A 23,186-nucleotide genomic window follows, 5' to 3' on the forward strand; every position below is an offset into this window, starting at 1 on the left:
AAGCCAACATTTCACTCATTTTACTGCTGCTTCAACTTCTCCCAAGTTGCTGCTCAACCACAGAAACAGCTGAAGAGTTTTGTTTCAATAAAGTTGGTTTTACACACAGTTTATTCTGAGACAAGGAGCAGAGTAAGGCAGCAGATTGCCATATTGGCATTAAAATGTTACTCCAGCTTGAGTTCAACAGGAGTCTTAACAGCTTTATTTTGCCAAAGATAAAATTTAGAATATAAATATGCATAGATTCGCTAAGTGACTTATTTGTTGAAAAAAAAAAAAAATAAATTCCCTGTAATGAAATAAGAAACATAAAACTGTCCATTTCTGAAAGACTTGAATACTTTGAGACTCCCTTGGGAAGAGACCTGAAGCACTGATGAACTCTCTGTGCTCCATCACTCCAGCTGGGAAACACACACACACCAACTGGGGCTTTTCCCCCTGAGAACAGCTGGAAATAACTCCTGTTTGATGAAAGGAGGCCAGGAGCCTTTTCCCAGTGCCAGGCACTCTGCACCCAGCACACAGTGGCAGACGGGTCAGTTTTTCCACCTGACTGCTCTCCCTTGGCCGAGGATTTCATCTGACTTGTTAGGGACACAAATTGGGACAATTAGCAGCAAAGTGAAGGCAGATCAACCTCCCCAGTGCTGAGTCAGGTGTGAGATTTGACAGGGGAGCAGCAAAGGGACATGGGGATGGTGTGTGCTGAGTTATGGGGCTGCTGGAGGCAGGAAAATCCACTGAGACTCTGCAGCCACAGCTATGGTCAGGGCAGCAGTGCCAAGATTCCCTCAGCTTCTTATTTCCAAGATTTTAGGGGCTGGTGACATTTTCTTAAGGAGCCAGCAGATCACCTCTGTTGGGTGACTTCCTAACAGAGCCCAGCAGGTCTGCCACAAAAAAAAAAAAAAAAAAAAAAACAAAGGGTAACTGAGCATCTGCCGTGTCACAGTCAGGGCAGCAGTGCCAAGATTCCCCCAGGTTCTCATTTCCAAGATTTTAGGGGCTGGTGACATTTTGTTAAGGAGCCAGCAGATCACCTCTGTTGGGTGACTTCCTAACCCAGAGCCCAGCAGGTCTGCCACAAAAAAAAAAAAAAAAAAAAAAACAAAGGGTAACTGAGCATCTGCCGTGTCACAGTCAGGGCAGCAGTGCCAAGATTCCCCCAGGTTCTCATTTCCAAGATTTTAGGGGCTGGTGACATTTTGTTAAGGAGCCAGCAGATCACCTCTGTTGGGTGACTTCCTAACCCAGAGCCCAGCAGGTCTGCCACAAAAACATCCTAAAAACAAAGGGTAATTGAGCTGCCGTGTCACAGCTCGTTCACTCTCACAAAGGGGAATCAGCTGCAGGTAAGATCGCTCCTGATAAGGAACCGCTGGCTGTTTGGTGGGCTGTCACACAATCACAGCCTGGTTTGGGTTGGAAGGGACTTTAAAGCTCTTGTTCCTCCCCCTGCCATGGCAGGGACACCTCCCACTGTCCCAGGGTTCTCTAACCTCTGTCCTTGGGCACTGCCAAGGCTGCAAGGGCAGCCACAGCTTCACCGGGCACCCTGTGCCAGGGCCTGACCACACTCATGGTGGAATACCTCATTTTAATGTCCCCTGTTCCCGGGTGCTCCAAACCCTGCCCAGCCTGGCCTTGGGCACTGCCAGGGATCCAGGGCAGCCCCAGCTGCTCTGGGCACCCTGTGCCAGGGCTTTACCACACTCATGGTGAAATATTTCATTTTAATGTCCCATCTAACCTCATCCTCTCTCAGTTTGTGTTGTCTCTTGTCCTGTCACTACAGGACACAGTAGAAAATCCCCATTTTTATTCTGAAGCCACTTTATAAGCTGGAAGGCCACTAAGGTGTCCTCAAAGCCTTCTCTTCTCCAGCTGAACACCCCCAGCTCATCTCCAGAACTGTTCCAGCCCTCAGACCACTCCCAATTCAGATTCTCACCTGCACCTCGACAGAAAGCCACCATCAGGAAAGCCACTTTCCCTGCAGAAAGCCACCATCAGGAACAGCTTTATTGTCACTAAAAGAGATGACAAAGAGATGACATTTTCCCACGCAGGGAAAATGATGTGACTCCTTTCCACACAAGTCACAGTTCCAGGCTCTCTGCCAGCCCTTTCCCCTGGGATTCACTGGGAAATTGGTTCCCACTGCTGGAGGGACTGGGGAGAGGTTACAGAGCAAAGAGGAGTCACTGCAGGAAGGGCTGGGTGGATCCACCAAGGGGTTAATGGAGAAGGGAGTACAGCCATTCCTGAAATTGTCTTGGGACAGGGAAGCAACTGCAGGTCAACTCTGCAAGAGAGGGGTTGTGAAGAAAATCCTGGCAAAATGAAGTTCTCCAAACCCAACATTCACGCAGAGCACAATTAGTGAGCATTGATTCTCTGTATAAATACAATAAACCAGGGGAAAAGTCAGTGTGGCTTCTGTGGCACCTCCAGCCCCACAGAGAGCTCCAGAACTTCTGGATTTTATCCTCCCTCATCTGAGGCTTCCTGCAGGGACCCCAAAAAGCCACGGGAGGGACTGGAGGGGAGGTTACAGAGCAAAGAGGAGTCACAGCAGGAAGGACTGGACAGATCCACCAAGGGGTTAATGGAGAATGGAGTACAGCCATTCCTGAAATTGTCTTGGGACAGGGAAGCAACTGCAAGAGAGGGGCTTTGATGAAAATCCTGGCAAAATGAAGTTCTCCAAACTCAACATTCACACAGAGCACAATTAGTGGGCATTGATTCCCTGTATAAATACAATAAACCAGGGGGAAAATCAGTGTGGATTCTGTGGCACCTCCAGCCCCACAGAGAGCTCCAGATCTTCTGGATTTTATCCTCCCTCATCTGAGGCTTCCTGCAGGGACCCCAAAAAGCCACTGGAGGGACTGGAGGGGAGGTTACAGAGCAAAGAGGAGTCACTGCAGGAAGGGCTGGACAGATCCACCAAGGGGTTAATGGAGAATGGAGTACAGCCATTCCTGAAATTGTCTTGGGACAGGGAAGCAACTGCAAGAGAGGGGCTTTGAAGAAAATCCTGGCAAAATGAAGTTCTCCAACCCAACATTCACACAGAGCACAATTAGTGGGCATTGATTCCCTGTATAAATACAATAAACCAGGGGAAAAGTCAGTGTGGCTTCTGTGGCATCTCCAGCCCCACAGAGAGCTCCAGATCTTCTGGGTTTTAACCTCCCTCATCTGAGGATTCCTGCAGGGACCCCAAAAAGCCACTGGAAAAGGGATTGTCCCTGTATGGAGACAGCTGGGTGGGAGGGAAGGGAATAGGAGTAAACAATGATTTCCTGCAAGGGTCACAGGGAGAGGCTGGCTGTGCCACACCAGGACACTGCCTGGATGTGACCCAGCATCCTGAAGGAAATATTCAAGGGGGGAGGTGGATAAGCAGCCATGAAAAGCAGCACAGGGACCATATGAGTCGATGCAACCTGGAAATAAATAAAATGGCAGATGGAATTCCACATGGATAAAGTGATGTATGCATACATCGAATAAGAATAATAAATCTCAATTTCACCTAAAAATAGATATGTGCCCTGAGATGGCCTCAGCAAGCAGGAGGTCTTGGGGCTGTCAGGCTGCTCTGTGAATGCTCTGGCACAGCTCAGGCCCCAAAACAGTGTCAGAGGACAAGCACAGCCAGCTCTGACACTGTGCCACCCTGTGCCTGTGACATGCAACCATGGCATGTGGCTCTGGTCACTTTGTCATGCCCTCCTGAGGGCCCACAGCTCACCCATGGTGTGGCTCTGGTCACTCTGCCATGTCCCCAAGTGCCCACAGCTCACCCATGGTGTGGCTCTGGTCACTGCTGTGTCCCCAAGTGCCCACAGCTCACCCATGGTGTGGCTCTGGTCACTCTGCCATGTCCCCAAGTGCCCACAGCTCACCCATGGTCACTCTGCCATGTCCCCAAGTGTCCAAGGATCACCCATGGTGTGGCTCTGGTCACTCTGCTGTGTCCCCTAGTGCCCATGGCTCACCCATGGTGTGGCTCTGGTCACTCTGTCATGTCCCCAAGTGCCCACAGCTCACCCATGGCATGTGGCTCTGGTCACTCTGTCATGTCCCCAAGCATCCAAGGATCACCCATCGTGTGGCTCTGGTCACTCTGCCATGTCCCCAAGTGCCCACAGCTCACCCATGGTGTGTGGCTCTGGTCACTGCTGTGTCCCCCTGAATGGGTGAGTGGCTCTGGTCACTCTGCTGTGTCCCCAAGTGCCCACAGCTCAGCCATGGCTCACCCATGGTGTGTGGCTCTGGTCACTCTGTCACATCCCCCTGAGTGTCCATGGCTCAGTCACGGTGTGTGGCTCTGGTCACTCTGCTGTGTCCCCAAGTGTCCAGGCTCTGGTCACTCTGCCATGTCCCCAAGAGCTCATGGCTCACCCATGGTGTGGCTCTGGTCAGTGTGCCATGTCCCCCTGAGTGCCCACAGCTCACCCATGGTCACTCTGCCATGTCCCCCTGAGTGCCCACAGCTCACCCATGGTCACTCTGCCATGTCCCCAAATGCCCACAGCTCACCCATGGTCACTCTGCCATGTCCCCAAATGCCCACAGCTCACCCATGGTCACTCTGCCATGTCCCCAAGTGCCCACAGCTCACCCATGGTCACTCTGCCATGTCCCCAAGTGCCCACAGCTCACCCATGGTCACTCTGCCATGTCCCCCTGAGTGCCCACAGCTCACCCATGGTCACTCTGCCATGTCCCCAAATGCCCACAGCTCACCCATGGTCACTCTGCCATGTCCCCAAATGCCCACAGCTCACCCATGGTCACTCTGCCATGTCCCCAAGTGCCCACAGCTCACCCATAGTGTGGCTCTGGTCACTCTGCCACCTCCTATCATGGGAACAGAGAACAGAAGGAGCTTGGAGAACAGCCATGGAGGGGCTGGTGGGGGAAGGACAGTGGAAAAAAGCCACAAGGATGAGGGGGGAAACAGAGCTGTGACACCTGGAGCAGCTGGAGAAGGAAAACCCCTCAAAACCAGCCAGAGCAGTGCCTCACACAAGGGTAAGTCACAGATTTGTGTAGGCACAAAGCAGGGAGAGAGTCCAGAGCTCCTCCCCTGCTCTGCTGCAGCCCCACACGGGGCAGGTGAGGAGCAGGACCCTGGAGCAGGAAGATTCCACCTGATCCATGTGGTTGCTCCAAAGCAGCCAGGAAGGAGTGAGCAGCTCCAGGGGCTGGGGAAAAGCCCCTCCATGAAGCAGCACACACCAGAGAGAACAGAACTGGTTCAGGGGCTGATAATCACTGCTCAATTCCAGTCCCCTGCAACTCTGCGTGTGCAATGGGAACACCTGAAGGGCAGCCATGGTTTATTTGTGCCCAGCACAGCCCTCCAGGGAATCAGATTCCACCCAGATCGATGGGGTTTGGTCACAGATTGCAAAGAGAGCAAGAGCAGGTGAGGAATACAAACCAAGCTGGGACAGCACTGAGGAGGAGGAGGCTCCAAGGCAGCTCCAGAAGGAGCAAAGACTTCACGCGAAGCAGGGAATAAAGATAATTTCCATATGGCTCTGTGGAAGATGGCCATGTGCTTCCTCCCAAACACTTCAGTTTTATTTTGCTTTATAACATCTCAGCAATCACAGTTTCCACCCTGAAAATTCTTCTCATTTCAAAATAGTTGAACTCCATATCTGAGCACAAGCTGAGTAACTGCTGCAAGTAAAATTCAGTCATTTCTCAGCTACTTCAATGTTTACCCTGAGAATCAGGAGATTTTTCGATTTTTAGGAGGACATGCTGCATGCAGGGCAGCACAGCTGCAACACACATTAGGAACTTCAACCATTTTTAATTTTATGCCATTAAAAAATGCACTGACACCAAGGGCAGCCCCATGTGGGCTACACCCACCCCTTTTCCTGCCTATAAACAGGATTAACCTCAGGATTACACAGTGCTGGGTGTCATTTTTGTCCCTGAATCCACAGCAGAGCCAGGCTTCCAGGAGTTAACAAGGAGCCAAAACTCCCCCTGAAGGGAACATGGGCACACACAAGACACACAATCACCCTTCCAGGCTCTTGACTATTTTAAGCATGAGAGAGAGAGAGATACAGAACTTCACAGGCAATGGATTGCTCCCAGTCTGGCAGGGCTGCACCACTCATGCCAGGATGTCACCTCGGGCAGGAGCTTCATCCCCTGCTGCCACCAGCATCATCCTCATGCTGCAGGAGCTGCACTCCACAGCCAGACCCACAAGTCATTTATCTACATTATTTCATCAAAAAAGCAAAGTGGGCAGAAGCATCCCCAAGATGTGGCACTTTGGGGAAGATTTTGAGGGTGTTCAGAGGAGAGGAAATGCTGTGCACAGCCACAAACCCTGCTGCCACCAGCACCATCTCTCATCCTGCTGCATTCCCCAGGCACACACCACAGCCAGACCCATGTTCAGACCCACAAGTATTTATCTACATTATTTCATCAGAAAAGCAAAGTGAACAGCATTCCCAGGATGTGGCACTTTTGGGGAAGATTTTAAGGGTGTTCAGAGGAGAGGAAATGCTGTGCACAGCCACAAACTCTGTTGCCACCAGCATCACCCCTCATTCTGCAGGAGCTGCATTCCCCAGCCAGACCCATGTTCAGACTCACAAGTCATTTATCTACATTATTTCATCAGAAAAGCAAAGTGGACAGCATTCCTAAGATGTGGCACTTTTCAGGAAGATTTTGGGGATGTTTAGAAGAGAGGAAATGCTATGCACAGCACCCTGCTGCCACCAGCACCATCCCTCATCCTGCTGCATTCCCAAGGCACACACCACAGCCAGACCCCACAAGTCATTTTTCTTCACTCCTTCATCAGAAAAGCAAAGTGGACAGAAGCATTCCCAAGATGTAGCACTTTTGGGGAAGATTTTGGGGATGTTTAGAAGAGAGGAAATGCTGTGCACAGCCACCTACAGGGCAAACCCTCCTGCCACCAGCATCACCCCTCATCCTGCAGGAGCTGCATTCCCCAGCCAGACCCATGTTCAGACCCACAAGTCATTTATCTACATTATTTCATCAGAAAAGCAAAGTGAACAGCATTCCCAGGATGTGGCACTTTTGGGGAAGATTTTGAGGAAGATTTTGGGGGTGTTCAGAGGAGAGGAAATGCTGTGCACAGCCACAAACCCTGCTGCTACCAGCATCACTCCTCCTTCTGCAGCAGCTGCATTCCCCAGCCAGACCCATGTTCAGACTCACAAGTAATTTATCTACATTATTTCATCACAAAAGCAAACTGAACAGCATTCCTAAGATGTGGCACTTTTCAGGAAGATTTTGGGGATGTTTAGAAGAGAGGAAATGCTATGCACAGCCACAAACCCTGCTGCCACCAGCATCATCCCTCATCCTGCAGGAGCTGCATTCCCTGAGCACACACCACAGCCAGACCCATGTTCAGACCCACAAGTCATTTTTCTACATTATTTCATCAAAATAATAAAAAACAAAGTAGACAGAAGCATTCTCAAGATGTAGCACTTTTGGGGAAGATTTTGAGGGTGCTCAGAGGAGAGGAAATGCTGTGCACAGCCACAAACCCTGCTGCCACCAGCACCATCTCTCATCCTGCAGGAGCTGCATTCCCCAGGCACACACCACAGCCAGACCCATGTTCAGACCCACAAGCCATTTATCTACATTATTTCATCACAAAAGCAAAGTGGACAGAAGCATCCCCAAGATCAGGCACTTTTGGGGACCATTTTGGGAATGTTCAGAGGAGAGGGAATGCTGTGCACAGCCACAAACCCTGCTGCCACCAGCATCACCCTCATCCTGCAGGAGCTGCATTCCATGAGCACACACCAGACCCATGTTCAGACCCACAAGCCATTTATCTACATTATTTCATCACAAAAGCAAAGTGGACAGAAGCATCCCCAAGATGTGGCAGTTTTGGGGACCATTTTGGGAATGTTCAGAGGAGAGAGAATGATGTGCACAGCCACAATCCCTGCTCCCCAGCACAGCAGATGAAGGGCTGAGAGGGACACCAGGGCAGGGACTCGATGGGAAATAACCCAGTGCAGTTGTCAGCCTCCCCCAGCGCCACCGACTGTGAACTCGACATTGGGACTGCAAAGGACACGAGGCACAATCTGCTGGTCATCCATATGGATGTGCCCTCCCTCCCTCCTTCCCTCCCTCCTTCATCCTCCTCAGTATCTCAATCGAGGTCAGGCACGCACACTCAGGCTTGTTTCCTGACAAATTTGTAACTAAAAAGCTGGAACTAATAACTGCAAGAGCCCAAAGCTGGTTTCATGGATTTGTTTAGGCAAAAAAAAAAAAAAAAAAAAAAAAAGCTGAATGACTCCACCAATTTCCATCTAGGCAAGGTAATAGAGAAGAAATCCTTCATTCCTGTGTAAAAATGTAAATCCCAGCTCAGTGAGTCATTTAAACACATGCTTAATGCAAAGCTTGAAACAAATCCTGCTAATAATCTGGGCTGCTCACTTATTTACAGTTAGGCATGGCTTAAATGCTTATTTACAGCTAAGCATGGCTTAAGTACCTGGATGATCTGGGGTGCTGATTTAAAACCAGGCATTGTTTAATTACCTGGATGATCTGGGGTGCTGATTTAAAACCAGGCATTGTTTAATTACCTGGATGATTTGGGGTGCTGATTTAAAGCCAGGCATGGTTTAATTACCTGCATTATCTGGGGTGCTGATTTAAAACCAGGCATGGTTTAAGTACCTGGATGATTTGGGGTGCTAATTTAAAACCAGGCATGGTTTAAGTACCTGGATAATTTGGGGTGCTAATTTAAAGCTAAGCATGGTTTAAGTACCTGGATAATTTGGGGTGCTTGCTTAAAACCAGGCATGGTTTAATTATCTGGATGATTTGGGGTGCTTATTTAAAACTGGGCATGGCTTAATTACCTGCATTATCTGGGTTGCTTATTTAAAACCAGGCATGGTTTAAGTACCTGGATAATTTGGGGTGCTAATTTAAAACCAGGCATGGTTTGAGTACCTGGATGATTTGGGGTGCTGATTTAAAACCAGGCATGGCTTAAGTATCTGGATGATTTGGGGTGATATTTAAAACCAGGCATGGTTTAATTACCTGGATGATCTGGGGTGCTAATTTACAGCCAGGCATGGCTTAAGTACCTGCATTATCTGGGGTGCTTATTTAAAACCAGGCATGGTTTAAGTATCTGGATGATTTGGGGTGCTGATTTAAAGCTAAGCATGGTTTAATTACCTGGATGATTTGGGGTGTTGATTTAAAACCAGGCATGGTTTAATTACCTGCATTATCTGGGGTGCTTATTTAAAACCAGGCATGGTTTAAGTACCTGGATAATTTGGGGTGCTAATTTAAAACCAGGCATGGTTTGAGTACCTGGATGATTTGGGGTGATATTTAAAACCAGGCATGGTTTGAGTCTCTGGATGATTTGGGGTGATATTTAAATATTTAAAACCAGGCATGGTTTGAATATCTGGATGATTTGGGGTGATATTTAAAACCAGGCATGGTTTGAGTACCTGGATGATGTGGAAATACCCCTGAAAAGAGCCTAAATCAGGCTGGTCTGGGAATTAATCACAGTGGTATGAGCAGAAGTGCTAATCTGAACTGGGGGAGGTCTGTGTGTGTGTGTGCTGAAGCATCTGTTCAAGTTTAGGCATATAAAACATTTTTCAGCCCAATGACTCCAGAGGGGAATGCTTCATACATCAGCTCATCTGACTCAATTTTTCCATCACATTTCCTTTAATACAGTTTTGTCCATAAATACACTATTTGTTTTTTCCAAATATAGATTTTTTTTTTATTTATAGCTAGAAAACCTTGTAACTTGTGTTATTGCTTGGGTTCTTCTATGAAACAGAATCACATTCTTCCTTAAAACAGAATCACTGAGGAATTACTGGCCAGCACTGAGGTATGAAACCAAGCTCTCTATGTTTGCAGAAAGAAAAGGGATTTCTTTTTGCCATTCTCAGAATTTCCTCCAGTAAGATCACAACTTCCCAGCCACACATTGAGTATATCAATTATCCCACATCACACGCAGGAACTTTCACCTGAAATCTTAATTTTATGCCAAAATTAATTCAAGTTTTTAAAAATCCCAGCCAGATCTTCCAGACAGTCCTGAATTTGGGAAGAACTGTGTGTCACTACCCAAGCAGCAATAACAATTCATATTTATGGTATGAGGAGGTCAGAGAAGGAAATGCTAACATTGCCCTTTCCCCTCCAAGAAGCATTTTGGAGATAAAATCCCCTTTTTTAGCTTTTAATGGAAAGCTAAACGAGCTTCCCAAAACCAGGACCAAGAATGGAAAATTCGGTGATACTGATATTTTAAAAACACGGGTTTATTTCAAGGGTGGAATTTCCATACTGAGCAATACTGCACACAGCAAGTGCAATGTGATTTCATCATTTTGACCATTATTAATTATAATTTCAGTCAATAAAAAGCACAGCCATGGCAGAAGCACGGGGCAGTGGAATTGCACTCCTGCTGCTTGCAGGAAGTGCTGAGAGCAGCTGCAAACACTGATAAATAAATGCCAATGCAATAAATGCAATAAAACCTTCACAGCCTCCCTGCTGGCTGGGCAGGGATGTGCTTCCACGTGCACCCTAAAAATCAGGGAATTGGAATGGAACTTTTAAAATGGCAATCATTTCCTTCCTGTTAAGCAGATTAAAAAATCCATAAATCTGGAGCACAGGTCAGCTTTGTGGAGTGGCAGCACAGAAACAAAGTGTGGAAAACAGGATGGGAGCAAAAAATCACCTTCCCCCTAATGAGGCAGCAGTGCCCATCCCCCGGGAGCGACAACAAAGGGCTCCATTATCCAGCAGGGCTTCACTCCCAGGGTTTAATGATCACCACCCTTGTGCCAATTCCTGCTGGGATTCAGGGAATCCTGTCCCAGCAGGAAGGGAGAGGCACAAGAGAGGTGCATTGTACAGGGAAACGTTCATTGTGGGTTTTACCTTTAAAAAAGGGGCTGAAAATGTGAAGTGCTGTAAGGAAAGAGCCCCAAGATCAGCCCCCTGCGATGGTGAGGCACAAGAGAGATCCCTTGTACAAGGAATCGTTCTTTGTGGTTTCTACCTTTAAAAAAGGGGCTGAAAATGTGAAATGGTTGAAGGAAAAAAACCCCAAGATCAGCTCCCTGTGATGGTGAGGCACAAGAGAGGTGCATTGTACAAGGAAATGTTCATTGTGGGTTCCACCTTTAAAAAACATGTTGAAAATGTGAAGTGCTGTCAGGAAAGAGCCCCAAGATCAGCCTCCTGTGATGGTGAGGCACAAGAGAGGTGCATTGTACAAGGAAATGCTCCTTGTGGGTTCTACCTTTAAAAAAGGGGCTGAAAATGTGAAATTGTGTAAGGGAAGTGTCCCAAGATCAGCCCCCTCTGATGGTGAGGCAGCAGGCCGATTTCTGACAATCACAAAATATCCTGAGCTGGAAAAAAACCCACAAAGATCATCCAACTCCTGATTCTATCACTTCTTCACTCAACCAGCAGCTCCTTGCAGGTGCCAATGACCACAAATCCCCAAAATTCACCTCAGTGAGCAGGGTCTGCCCCAGGCTCCATGGAAAACTCACCATTCTATAAGGACTGCTCACTCTCCATGGAAAACTCAGCATTCCACAGCTCACTCTCCATGGAAAACTCACAATTCCACAGCTCATTTTCCATGGAAATGGAAAGCTCACCGTTCCATAGCTCATTTTCCATAGAAACCTCTCCATTCCTCTCCTCATTTTCCATGGAAAACTCTCCATTCTATAGCTCACTCTCCATGGAAAACTCTCCATTCCACAGCTCATTCTCCATGGAAAACTCTCCATTCCTCTCCTCATTTTCCATGGAAAACTCTCAATTCCACACCTCATTTTTCATGGAAAACTCACCATTCCTCTCCTCATTTTCCATGGAAAACTCTCCATTCCATAGCTCACTCTCCTTGGAAAACTCTCCATTCCACAGCTCATTCTCCATGGAAAACTCACAATTCCATAGCTCATTTTCCATGGAAATGGAAAGCTCACCATTCCATAGCTCATTTTCCATAGAAACCTCTCCATTCCTCTCCTCATTTTCCATGGAAAACTCTCCATTCCATAGCTCACTCTCCATGGAAAACTCTCCATTCCATAGCTCACTCTCCATGGAAAACTCTCCATTCCTCTCCTCACTCTCCATGGAAAACTCACCATTCCACAGCTCATTCTCCATGGAAAACTCTCCATTCCTCTCCTCATTTTCCATGGAAAGCTCTCAATTCCTCTCCTCATTTTCCATGGAAAACTCTCCATTCCACAGCTCATTCTCCATAGAAAACTCACAATTCCATAGCTCATTTTCCATGGAAATGGAAAGCTCACCATTCCATAGCTCATTTTCCATGGAAACCTCTCCATTCCTCTCCTCATTTTCCATGGAAACCTCTCCATTCCTCTCCTCATTTTCTATGGAAAACTCTCAATTCCACACCTCATTTTCCATGGAAAACTCTCCACTCCTCTCCTCATTTTCCATGGAAAACTCTCCATTCCACACCTCATTTTCCATGGAAAGCTCTCAATTCCACACCTCATTTTCCATGGAAAACTCTCAATTCCACAGCTCATTTTCCAGCCTCACAGCTGGGTCAGCAGTGAAGCATCAGCATCACCACCAAGCCCTGGTGGCTCTGGATTCTCCAGCCCCCCAAATCCCAGGATTTTCAGCGACCCAATCCCAAGGAAAGCATTTTTTTTTGGATTATCCAGCTCCTAACTGGGTGTTCCTAAATTTCTCTGGTGATCCTCTGGATTAACCCCAAGCACTGGATCTCATCCTTTCCTTGCCAAAAGTGGTGGGTGAGGAAAGTTTGGGGATTTTTTTTTTGACTCACAGAAGTTGCTGGCAGTCAGCAAATTATTAAATCAACAAATTTAGGTGTTAAAATTCATCCCAAACTCTCCATCAGTGATTAAATTTCACAGCTGATAAGAAATTTATTCTTGTAAACTCCAGGACTATCCAAACCCAGGAAAGACTTTTTAAAATAAAGTTTCACCTAAGCACATTAATTTCCACACTAAATACCTTTAGAACCACAGAATTCTTTAGAAAAACTGTGCCTATAATTAAAAATCTCCAGGCTGTACCAAAATATTTCCTAAATTCTTAAAATTTATCACATTTTCCCCAACATCTGGGTTTTAATTTTCCCTCTACCAAGGGCTGGGACCCCAGGAATTCCTCACATTCCCAACCCTCTCTCTGCCTTGTTCAAAGCAAGCTCTGTGCTCTCAGTCCTTGACCCAAATTTTCCAGTTATTTCCCAGTATTTGCATCACTTGCACGTTATCAGTCATGAGCTGGGTGTTTGCTTTGAAGTGAGGGGCAAAAAAATCCATTAATGAAGGGCTGAGGATGGTACAGATCTAAAAAAAGAGATATTTCATGACAATTCTTTGTCTAGAATCCTGCATTCAGACTCGTGAGTTGTTTTAAAAAACCCAAAAAATTGGTAATTTTGTTCTAAAAACTAAGAAAACACTTAGATTTGTAAATGGAAATGTTTTCTTTAGCAATATCTCAATAATCTCCTCCATCAACGGAAGGACAAATTTACAAACTCCAGTCTGAAAGCACTAAAAGCAGTCAGACCCTTTGGTAAGGGAACTAAATAAAATGTTTTTAGAAATTTTTCATCACTCCAACTGATCTAAACTTTGATAAATCCATTTCAAAAAAGAGAAGAAGTGCTGGGTGACAAACTCCAAGGAGCAGCTGTGTTTCCAACACAGCCCAAAAAACAGAGACACTCCTGTAAAAAACCCCAAAAATTGTAATTTTGTTGTTTTAAAAAAAACCAAAAAATTGTAATTTTGTTCTAAAACTTAGATTTGTAAACGGAAATGTTTTCATTAGCAATAACTCAATAATCTCCTCCATCAATGCAAGGATAAACTTACAAACTCTAATATGAAAGCACTAAAGGCAGTCAGACCCTTTGGTAAGGAAATTAAGCCTGTCAAAAAAAATTTTTAATAACTTTTCATCACTCCAAACTGATCTAAACCTTGATAAACCCATTTCAAAAAAGACAAGAGGTGCTGGGTGACAAACTCCAAGGGGCAGCTGTGTTTCCAAAAACCAGAGACACTCCTGTAAAACAAGTTGCTTTAAAAACCTCAAAAAATTGTAATATTGTTCTATAAGAACAATAAAAAACCCAAAAATTTGTTTTAAAAACCCCAAAATTTGTAATATTGTTCTATAAATTAAGAAAACATTTAGATTTGTGCATGGAAATGCTTCTACTAGCAATAACTCAATAGTCTCCTCCATCAATAAAAGGAAAAACAAACTCTAGTCTGAAAATACTAAAAGCAGTCAGATTTTTTGGTAAGGGAACTAAGCAAAACATTTTCAGTAATTTTTCATCACTCCAACTGATCTAAACCTTGATAAAAAAGACAAGAGGTACTGGGCAACAAACTCCAAGGAGCAGCTGTGTTTCCAACACAGCCCAAAAATCAGAGACACTCCTGTAAAAAACCCCAAAAATTGTAATTTTGTTGCTTTAAAAAAGCCAAAAAAAATTGTAATTTTGCTCTAAAACTTAGATTTGTAAATGGAAATGTTTTCATTAGCAATAACTCAATAATCTCCTCCATCAATGGAAGGACAAACTTACAGACTCGAGTCTGAAAGCACCAAAGTAAGGGAAGTAAGCAAAACGTTTTTAGTAATTTTTCATCACTCAAATTGATCTAAACCTTGATAAAGAAAGACAAGAGGTGCTGCAGCTGTGTTTCCAACACAGCCCAAAACCAGAGCCACCCCTGTAAAACAGCTCCATGTGATGTGACACCTCCTAAGGGACCTCTCCCCGAGCTCCTGCTGGCATTTCCATTTGGAAATTGAAATTAAATTAAATTTTGATTTGGAAACATCAGACAAGCTCTGGATTGTGAAGAAACACCCTGCAAAGGCTCTTTTCAGCAGGGAAAGGCTCTTTTCAGCAGGGAAAGGCTCAGAGACCCCACACCCAGGACTATCCAAACCCTCAGCTCTTACCTGGTGCCTGCTCAGAGCCCCGGCCCTGACATTTCCATTTGGAAATTGAAATTAAATTAAATTTTGATTTGGAAACATCAGACAAGCTCTGGATTGTGAAGAAACATCCTGCAAAGGCTCTTTTCAATAGGGAAATGCTCAAAGATCCCACATCCAGCCCCTCAGCTCTTACCTGGTGCCTGCTCAGAGCCCCGGCCCTGACATTTCCATTTGGAAACTGGAATTGAATTAAATTTCGATTTGGAAATGTCAGACAAGTTCCTGATTCTGGAAGAACACCCTGCAAAGGCTCTTTTCAGCAGGGAAATGCTCAGAGACCCCTCAGCTCTTACCTGGTGCCTGCAGCCATGCTCAGAGCTCCTGAAGCAGCCACGGGGACAGCCAGCGCGCCACTGCTGCCACCTCAGTGTCACCCAGGGCCAGCCCTCGCTCTCGGAGCTCTGCATTCACCAGTGACAGCTCAGCCCACCCCCAGGAGCCACCAGTGACCACAGAGCTCCAGTGCAGGGCTTTCCCTCTGAGTCAAACGGCACAAAAAGGCTCAAATCCCCTCCTAAAACTCCTTACCCATCCTGCTCTCCAGTGAGATGATGTGTTCCCTCAGAAAGCACAAGCAGAACTTTGGAAAGTACCAAAAAAATACAGAGAGAAAGGCACCTTGAGTTTTCCCAAACACGAGTCTTGACAGAAAGCAACATTTTCCCTTAAATGACCTGAAGAACGGAGGGTTTGGTAACTGCACTGACAGCTGGCTCATTGAACATCCCCAGGACACAGATTTCTAACAGGAAGGGACAGTTTGGGGTTTTTTTTTAACCAATTATCCTGACTTAGAGCAGGCAGGAGACATGGAAATAATAACAGCAATCAGCGGTCTGTCAGAGAGAAGGGTTTTGTTCTCCCTCTCATTTCCAAACACCAATCAAACACCCAATGAAAAATCAGAACCTGGTGGTACCAACTGTTGCTCCAGAATCCATATGGCACATCCATGCCCTAATTAATCCCTATGAACTATCTCCTATTTGTAATTAATTTGACTGTGGAACCAAATCAGCAATTCACTGGGAAGCAAGGTCACACTGACCAGAGAAGTGTCAGGACTAATTCCTACCAACAGAAATGAGAATTGCCTTTAAAAGGCCAGTAAAAATAGCTGCACAAATGTCACTCCTGTGAAATTTTATGACGCTGGGTGAAAGTTGGGCCCAACGGAGGCAAAAACATCTGACACCAGAGCAGGATTCTTCTCATGGCGCTCAGAGAATCACAGAATGTCCTCGGTGAGAAGGGACACACAAGGACATCGAGCCACAGGACACCCCCAACAATCCCCCCACGTGTCTCAGAGCTCGGTGCAAACACTCCTGGAGCTGCAGAAGCATTTCCTCAAGCAATGCCAAACCTCAGGGCTGCAGCCCTCAGCTCCAGGCAGGGCCGGGGAGGTTTAACCGGGCAGGGAATGGGAGCAGGAGCTGGGGAGGTTTAACCGGGCAGGGAATGGGAGCAGGAGCTGGGGAGGTTTAACCGGGCAGGGAATGGGAGCAGGAGCTGGGGAGGTTTAACCGGGCAGGGAATGGGGAGGTTTAACCGGGCAGGGAATGGGGAACAGGAGCTGGGGAGGTTTAACCGGGCAGGGAATGGGGAGCAGCAGCTGGGGAGGTTTAACCGGGCAGGGAATGGGGAGGTTTAACCGGGCAGGGAATGGGAGCAGGAGCTGCTGCTGCTTCAGGGACTGTGCTGGGGATCCACTGGGAGCCCTGAGCTGCCTGGAGCTGGGAGGGGGACAGGGTGACACTGGACGGGAGGTGGGCACGGGGGTGACAATGGAGAGGCGGGCACGGGGTGCCACCGGTGGAGCGGTGGGCACAGGGTGACACCGGAGAGGCGGGCACAAGGTGACAGGGGAGCAGATGGACACGGGGGTGACACCGGAGGAGCGGGGGGCACAGGGTGACAATGGAGGTGGGCACAGGGTGACAATGGAGGTGGGCACAGGGTGACAATGGAGGCGGACACGGCGTGACACGGAAGGTTGGCACAGAGGGTGACACAGGTGGCGTCTCCCGGTGCGCTCGCTCCGTTCCCGCGCTCCATTCATCACCGAGGGGCTCCACACGTGCAGCCGCGGGCGGGCACCGGCCGCTCCGCCCGGGAAAGCCCTTCGGGCATCGCTTCCCCCGGCATAAACACCCCGAGAGGCCCGTCCGGAGCGGGGAAGGACGCGGGGACCCGGGGGGTGACACCGGCCCCTCGCGGCGGCACCGGCGGCGGAGCGCGCCCGGCTCATCCCGGCGTGCTCGGGGATCCCCCCGGAGCGCCCGGCTCGGTCCCTTCGGGATCAAGGACCGGGGGCAGCGCCCGGCTCGGTCCCTCCGGGCTCCCGCCTCCCTCAGCCCGCCGCGGCTCCGTCCCCTCGGGGCCCGCGGCTGCGCTCCCGCCTCCCGGTGCCCCCCGGAACGGCCGCTCGGTGCCCGGAGCCCCCCTGAGTCCCCCCCGTGGTTCTGGCCCCTCGGGAGGCGCCGCTCGCAGCCCTCAGGTCCCCGGGCGGCCCGGCCCGGTCCCGCCCGCCCTCAGCCCGCACTCACCGGGTCCGGCCCGTGGCGGCGCCGGGGCCCCTCGGCCGCCGAGCCCGGGCGGGGGGCGCGGGGCGCATGCGCGGAGCCCCCTCAGAGCGCGCGGGCCGGGGCGGGCGGGGACGGGGGAGCGGGACGGGGACAGGGACAGAGACAGGGACACAGGGACAGAGACAGACACGGGGACAGGGACGGGGGAGCTGGACGGGGACAGGGACAGACACAGGGACACAGGGATAGGGACAGAGACAGACACGGGGACAGGGACGGGGGAGCTGGACGGGGACAGGGACAGAGGGACAGGGACAGACACAGGGATAGGGACAGAGACAGACACGGGGACAGGGACGGGGGAGCGGGACGGGGACAGGGACAGACACAGGGATAGGGACAGACACAGGGACACAGGGATAGGGACAGACACAGGGACAGAGACAGGGACAGGGACGGGGGAGCGGGACGGGGACAGGGATAGGGAAAGGGGTAGGGACAGGGGACAGGGATAGGGACACAGGGATAGGGATAGGGACAGAGACAGACACAGGGACAGGGACACAGGGACAGGGATAGGGACAGAGACAGACACAGGGACGGGGGAGCGGGACGGGGACAGAGGGACAGGGACAGACACAGGGACAGGGACACAGGGATAGGGACAGAGACAGACACAGGGACGGGGACAGAGGGACAGGGAAAGGGATAGGGACAGGGGACAGGGATAGGGACAGACACAGGGACAGGGACGGGGGAGCGGGACGGGGACAGGGACAGAAGGACAGGGAAAGGGATAGGGACAGAAGGACAGAGGGACAGGGGATAGGGACAGAAGGACAGAGGGACGGGGATAGGGACAGGGCTGGGACAGGGACAGAAGGACAGGGATAGGGGATAGGGACACAGGGATAGGGATAGGGACAGGGGAAGGGAAAGGGATAGGGATACAGTGGGGACAGAGACAGGGACACGGGACAGGGACACACGGGGGACAGGGTTGGGACAGAGGACAGGGACAGAATGGGGACAGGGACAAGGACACGGGACTGGGGTCAGCAGAGCATATAGGGACAAGGACATGGGAAAGGGACACGGCAGAAAACAAGGACAAGGACATGCGACTGGGGTCAGGAGGTGGTACAGGGACAAGGACACAGGACAGGGACACAGCAGGGGACAGGGACAATGACACGGGCTTAGGGTCAGGATTGGGGTGTAGGGACAAGGACACAGGACTTGGCTCACCAGGGCGACACAGCAGGGGACAGGAACAAGGACACAAGACTGGGGTCAAGATCAGGTATAGGGACAATGACACGGGACTGAGGTCAGGATGGGGCACAAGGACAAGGACACAAAGCGGGGTCAGGATGGGGACACAGCAGAGGAACAGGGACAAGGACACAGAGCAGGACAGAACATGGGGAGCAGGACAGGAATAGGGAGGAACACTGGAACAGGGCTGTGGACAAGGACACCATAAAAAAAGGTGGGGACAGGGACATTGGGAGCAGGATAGGGACAGGAGCAGAGTGGAATGGGGACACTGAGAGCAAGGTGGGGATGGGGGAAGCAAGAATAGGATGAGGACAGGGACAGGGGCAGGGTGGGGACATGGAGACCAAAACAGGGTGGGATGGGGACATCGGGAGCAGGACAGTGATGGGGACAGGAGCAGGATGGAGGCAGTGGAAGCAAGAAGGGGACAAAGATGCTGGGATGGGGACATAGCGAGTGGGACCAGTATGGAGGCACTGGCAGCAAAATGGGTGATGGGGACACTGGGAGCAAGATGGGGATGGGGAGAGCAGCAGGATGAGGACAGGGATGGGACATCAGGAGCAGAAGGGGAATGGGGACACAGGAAGCAGGAATGGGACAGAGACATGGAGAGCAGGACAAGAATGGGGACACTGGGAGCAGGGCTGGGGACAGGGACAGCAGGAGCAGGATGGGGACACTGGGACAGGTGTGGGGATGGGGGCATCTGGAGCAGAATGGGAATGAGGGCATCAGGAACAGCATGAGGACAGGGACATGGGGCACAGGAAAGGGACAGGATGGGGACAAGGGACACCAAGAGCAGGGTGGAGGTTTGGGACAGGAACCAGGGCACTGGGAACAGGATGGGAACAGGGACATGGGCAGCAGGATGGGGACATCAGGAGCAGGATGGGGATGGGGACATGGAACACAGGAAAGGGACGGGATGGGGACAAGGGACACCAAGAGCAGGGTGGAGGTTTGGGACAGGAACCAAGGCACTGGGAGCAGGATGGGAACAGGGCAGGCACACCAGGAGCAGGATGGGGATGGGGACATCAGGAGCAGGGACGAAACCAAGGACGTTGGGAGCAGTAAAGGGACAGGAGAAGGGAGGGATTGGGAAATCAGAAGCAGGACAGGGACACAGGCACTGCAAGCAGGATGAGGTCAAAGACACAGGGAGCAGGACAATGATGGGGACAGTGTAAACAGGATGAACAACAGGGGCAGGATGGGGGCAATGGGATCAAGAAAGGGACAAGGACACTGGGACGTGGGGAGTAGGAAAATTATGGAGGCACTGGGAGCAAAATGGGTGATGGGAGCAAGATAGAAATGGAGAGAGCAGGAGCAGGGTGGGGACAGGGACATTGAGAAGCAGGATGGAGACAGGAACACCAAAGCAGAGTGGGAATCAGGAGCAGGACAAGGACACAGGGAGGAGGGGACAGTGGGAATGGGGCTGTGGACAGGGACACCAGGAGCAGGGTGGAGGCACTGGGGCCAGTGGGAGCAGGACTGCAGCCAGGGTCCCCAGGAGCAGAATGGGGACAGGGACACAGCACAGGGTGGGGGGTCATCCCAGGAGGCTGCTCAGGGTTCCAGATCCTGTAGGACCTCCCAAATCCCTGGGGCTGGGGACAAATGGAACAATTGGGGGGTCAGCACAGGGTCACTCAGTGCTGATGGCCCTGATGAGAGTGGGGGGCACATCCCCGGGGCATGTCCCAAAGCTGAGCCCAACTCGTGTCACAGATGGAGTCCCAGGGCGTGATTCCACGTGCCTCAGTTTACCTGCACCACGCCACGGCAGGCACATCCCAAGCACATCCCTTGGGTCATCACAGATCCTTTGTGTGGGGAAATTGCAGCCACAGGGCAGGAGCTGGGCTCAGGGCAGAGCATTTTCCGTGGAAAATCCCCAGCTCCCATGCTCAGGGCCAGGCTGGGGCTGGCGGCACTCCCGAGGCAGAGCCACCCCCGAGCCTCAGTGCTGGGGAAGATGAAACAGGAAAGCCTTATCAATATGATTGTCTGGCAAAAGATTTTGAGAATATGGAAACTATAAGCGAGATTGAAATGAAAGCAAGCTTTGAGATCCCTCAGTTACTGAACAACTGGAAAACAATGGTGTGGCCAGCTGAAGGTGATCCCCTTTGGATGGAACAACACCCTCTGCTTGCAGACAGGCCCAAGGGTCAGAGCAGACCCTACAGCTTGGCAGAAGGGGCCCAAAAAGGAGATTTTAGGGTTTAAAATGTAGCACAGTATGGTAATGTAGTGATTCTTATAGGCTGTATGGAAATGCTATAGGATTTATATCTTGTACTAGATTGGTTAGTGAGAATTAGAATATTCAACACAGAAGATGATTTATTGTATTGGAATAGGAACTTTGCTTGCTTACCCCTTTTACTCTCTCACCCTCTCATCCTCTCTCCCCCTCTCTTCTCTCAGCCTGCTCTGAGCTGTGTTTGGCAGCTCCCAGCAGGGCCCTGCACCCAGGCCCTTTGCAATAAACCCCAAATTCCAAACTTGGCTGCAGAGATCTCTCATCTCCATCCTACCCCTGACACTCCAACACCCCGGGACCAGAGCTCCAGAGGCAGGGCCACCCCCAAGCCCTGGGATGGGCAGGGCAGCACCACCAAGCCCCAGAGGCTGATCCTGCTGCAGCAGCCCAGGGTTTGCTCTTGAGATGCCTGGCCTGGTCTCTGCGGGCCCAGTTTGGTGCTGGGCTGTACTGGGAGGTGACAAGCACCCCCAGCGTGGCCATGTGTCACACACATCTTTTAATGAAAATCCTCTCCTTAGGATTTTTCCTCCTGAGAAGCTGAGAGGCCTCGGGAACAAAATGTAAACAATGGTTATCTGCTCCTGTGGAATGCAACAGGTGCATCTGTGATTGGTCTCATGTGGTTGTTTCTAATTAATGGCCAATCACAGTCAGCTGGCTTGGACTCTGTCTGAGACATAAACCCTTTGTTATCATTCTTTCTTTCTTTTTCTATTCTTAGCCAGCCTTCTGATGAAATCCTTTCTTCTATTCTTTTAGTATAGTTTTAATAGAATATATATCATAAAATAATAAATCAGCCTTCTGAAACACAGAGTCAGATCCTCATCTCTTCCCTGAACCTCAGACCCCTGTGAACAGTCACAGCCATGGGGGTGCCAGGGTTGAATTCTGCTTGCAGCAAGTCAAGATTGAGCCCCACTTTCCCCCAGGACAGAGGTGGGACATGCCATTGGTGAGACCACGGTGCCAGGGCAGATGTGGGAGGTGAGGGGCACTGAGAGGAGGAAAGGCTGAGCCTGGTGACAGGGCTGGAGAAGCAGGATTGCATCCCTGGAAAAGCAGGATTGCATCCCTGGAACAGCTGAGCCTGCTGATAAGGCCAGAGCCCTCCTGCTGGCCATGGGGTGGGGCAGCAGCACGGCCTGGGGGGTGATGCTGATGTGGCTGACAGGAAATCCTTCCCCTCCCTGCTTTTGATGCTCCTCTGGCCTGAGTTATCCCCCAAAACATGCATTTTCCAGAAAGCCAGCACCTGCTGGGAGGGCTGGATGTGCTGGCCCATGGATGTTTCCTATCCCGTGCTTGTGTCAGCCCAGTGCCTCCCAGTCTCCACCAGCAGCTGGCAGATTTTGGGAGGAGGGAGGAGCTTGTCCTCAGGTTGTCCTGCTGTCCCAGGGCCATCTCAAGCCCCTCTGAGCACAGGGATGCTCTGGGACACGTTCCCAGGGGTGCTGCTGTGATGAACGAGGCTGCCAGGGCCAAATTAAGCACAGCAGCACCAGGGCAGGGCCAGGCCAGCCCAAGCTGGGGGCAGCAGGGGACAGGGAGGGCAGGAATGTCCCCAGCAGACATTCATCCCCATAAATCAGCCCTGCTTTCACAGCACACACTTGGGACAGAACTGGGGCAGAGTTCAGAGAGAGAGAGACAGAGCAGGGAAGTGGAGAGGGAGCAGCAAAAACCTCTCAGAGGATGAGCAGCTGAAAAATCCCTGAAAACTCAGCAAGATTGAGGGAGAAAGGGAAAAAATAGGGGTGGCTGGTCCATTCACTGGCACAGGCAGGAGTGGGAGAGCTGGGAGTCCTTGGGAGTGGCACAGTGCTGAGGGTGGAAGAAATCCTGGAAGCACTGGGAAAGCAGAGCCTCCCCCAGCACTGCCATGTCAGGGCACAATCAGACCAAGTCCAGCCTGGAAA

At 50.2% G+C, this 23,186-nt stretch overlaps 1 protein-coding gene across 4 annotated transcripts in view; it reads right to left on the minus strand.

Moving 5' to 3' along the window:
- GJC1 (gap junction protein gamma 1) overlaps nucleotides 1–17,773 on the minus strand; it is a 33,298-nt gene extending 15,525 nt beyond the window's left edge. For 2 of the 4 annotated variants that reach the window (XM_063178752.1, XM_063178756.1), the window contains exon 1: nucleotides 15,468–15,573. The gene's annotated coding sequence lies outside the window, so the exon portion shown is untranslated. Of the gene's footprint in view, nucleotides 1–1,957; nucleotides 2,034–15,467; nucleotides 15,574–17,723 lie in introns of those variants that run through there. The other 2 variants (XM_063178753.1, XM_063178754.1) reach the window with 2 other exon arrangements.
- Nucleotides 17,774–23,186: the final 5,413 nt, after the last annotated feature.

This window comes from Melospiza melodia, chromosome 30 (assembly GCF_035770615.1).
Source record: "Melospiza melodia melodia isolate bMelMel2 chromosome 30, bMelMel2.pri, whole genome shotgun sequence".
Lineage (NCBI taxonomy): Eukaryota > Metazoa > Chordata > Aves > Passeriformes > Passerellidae > Melospiza > Melospiza melodia.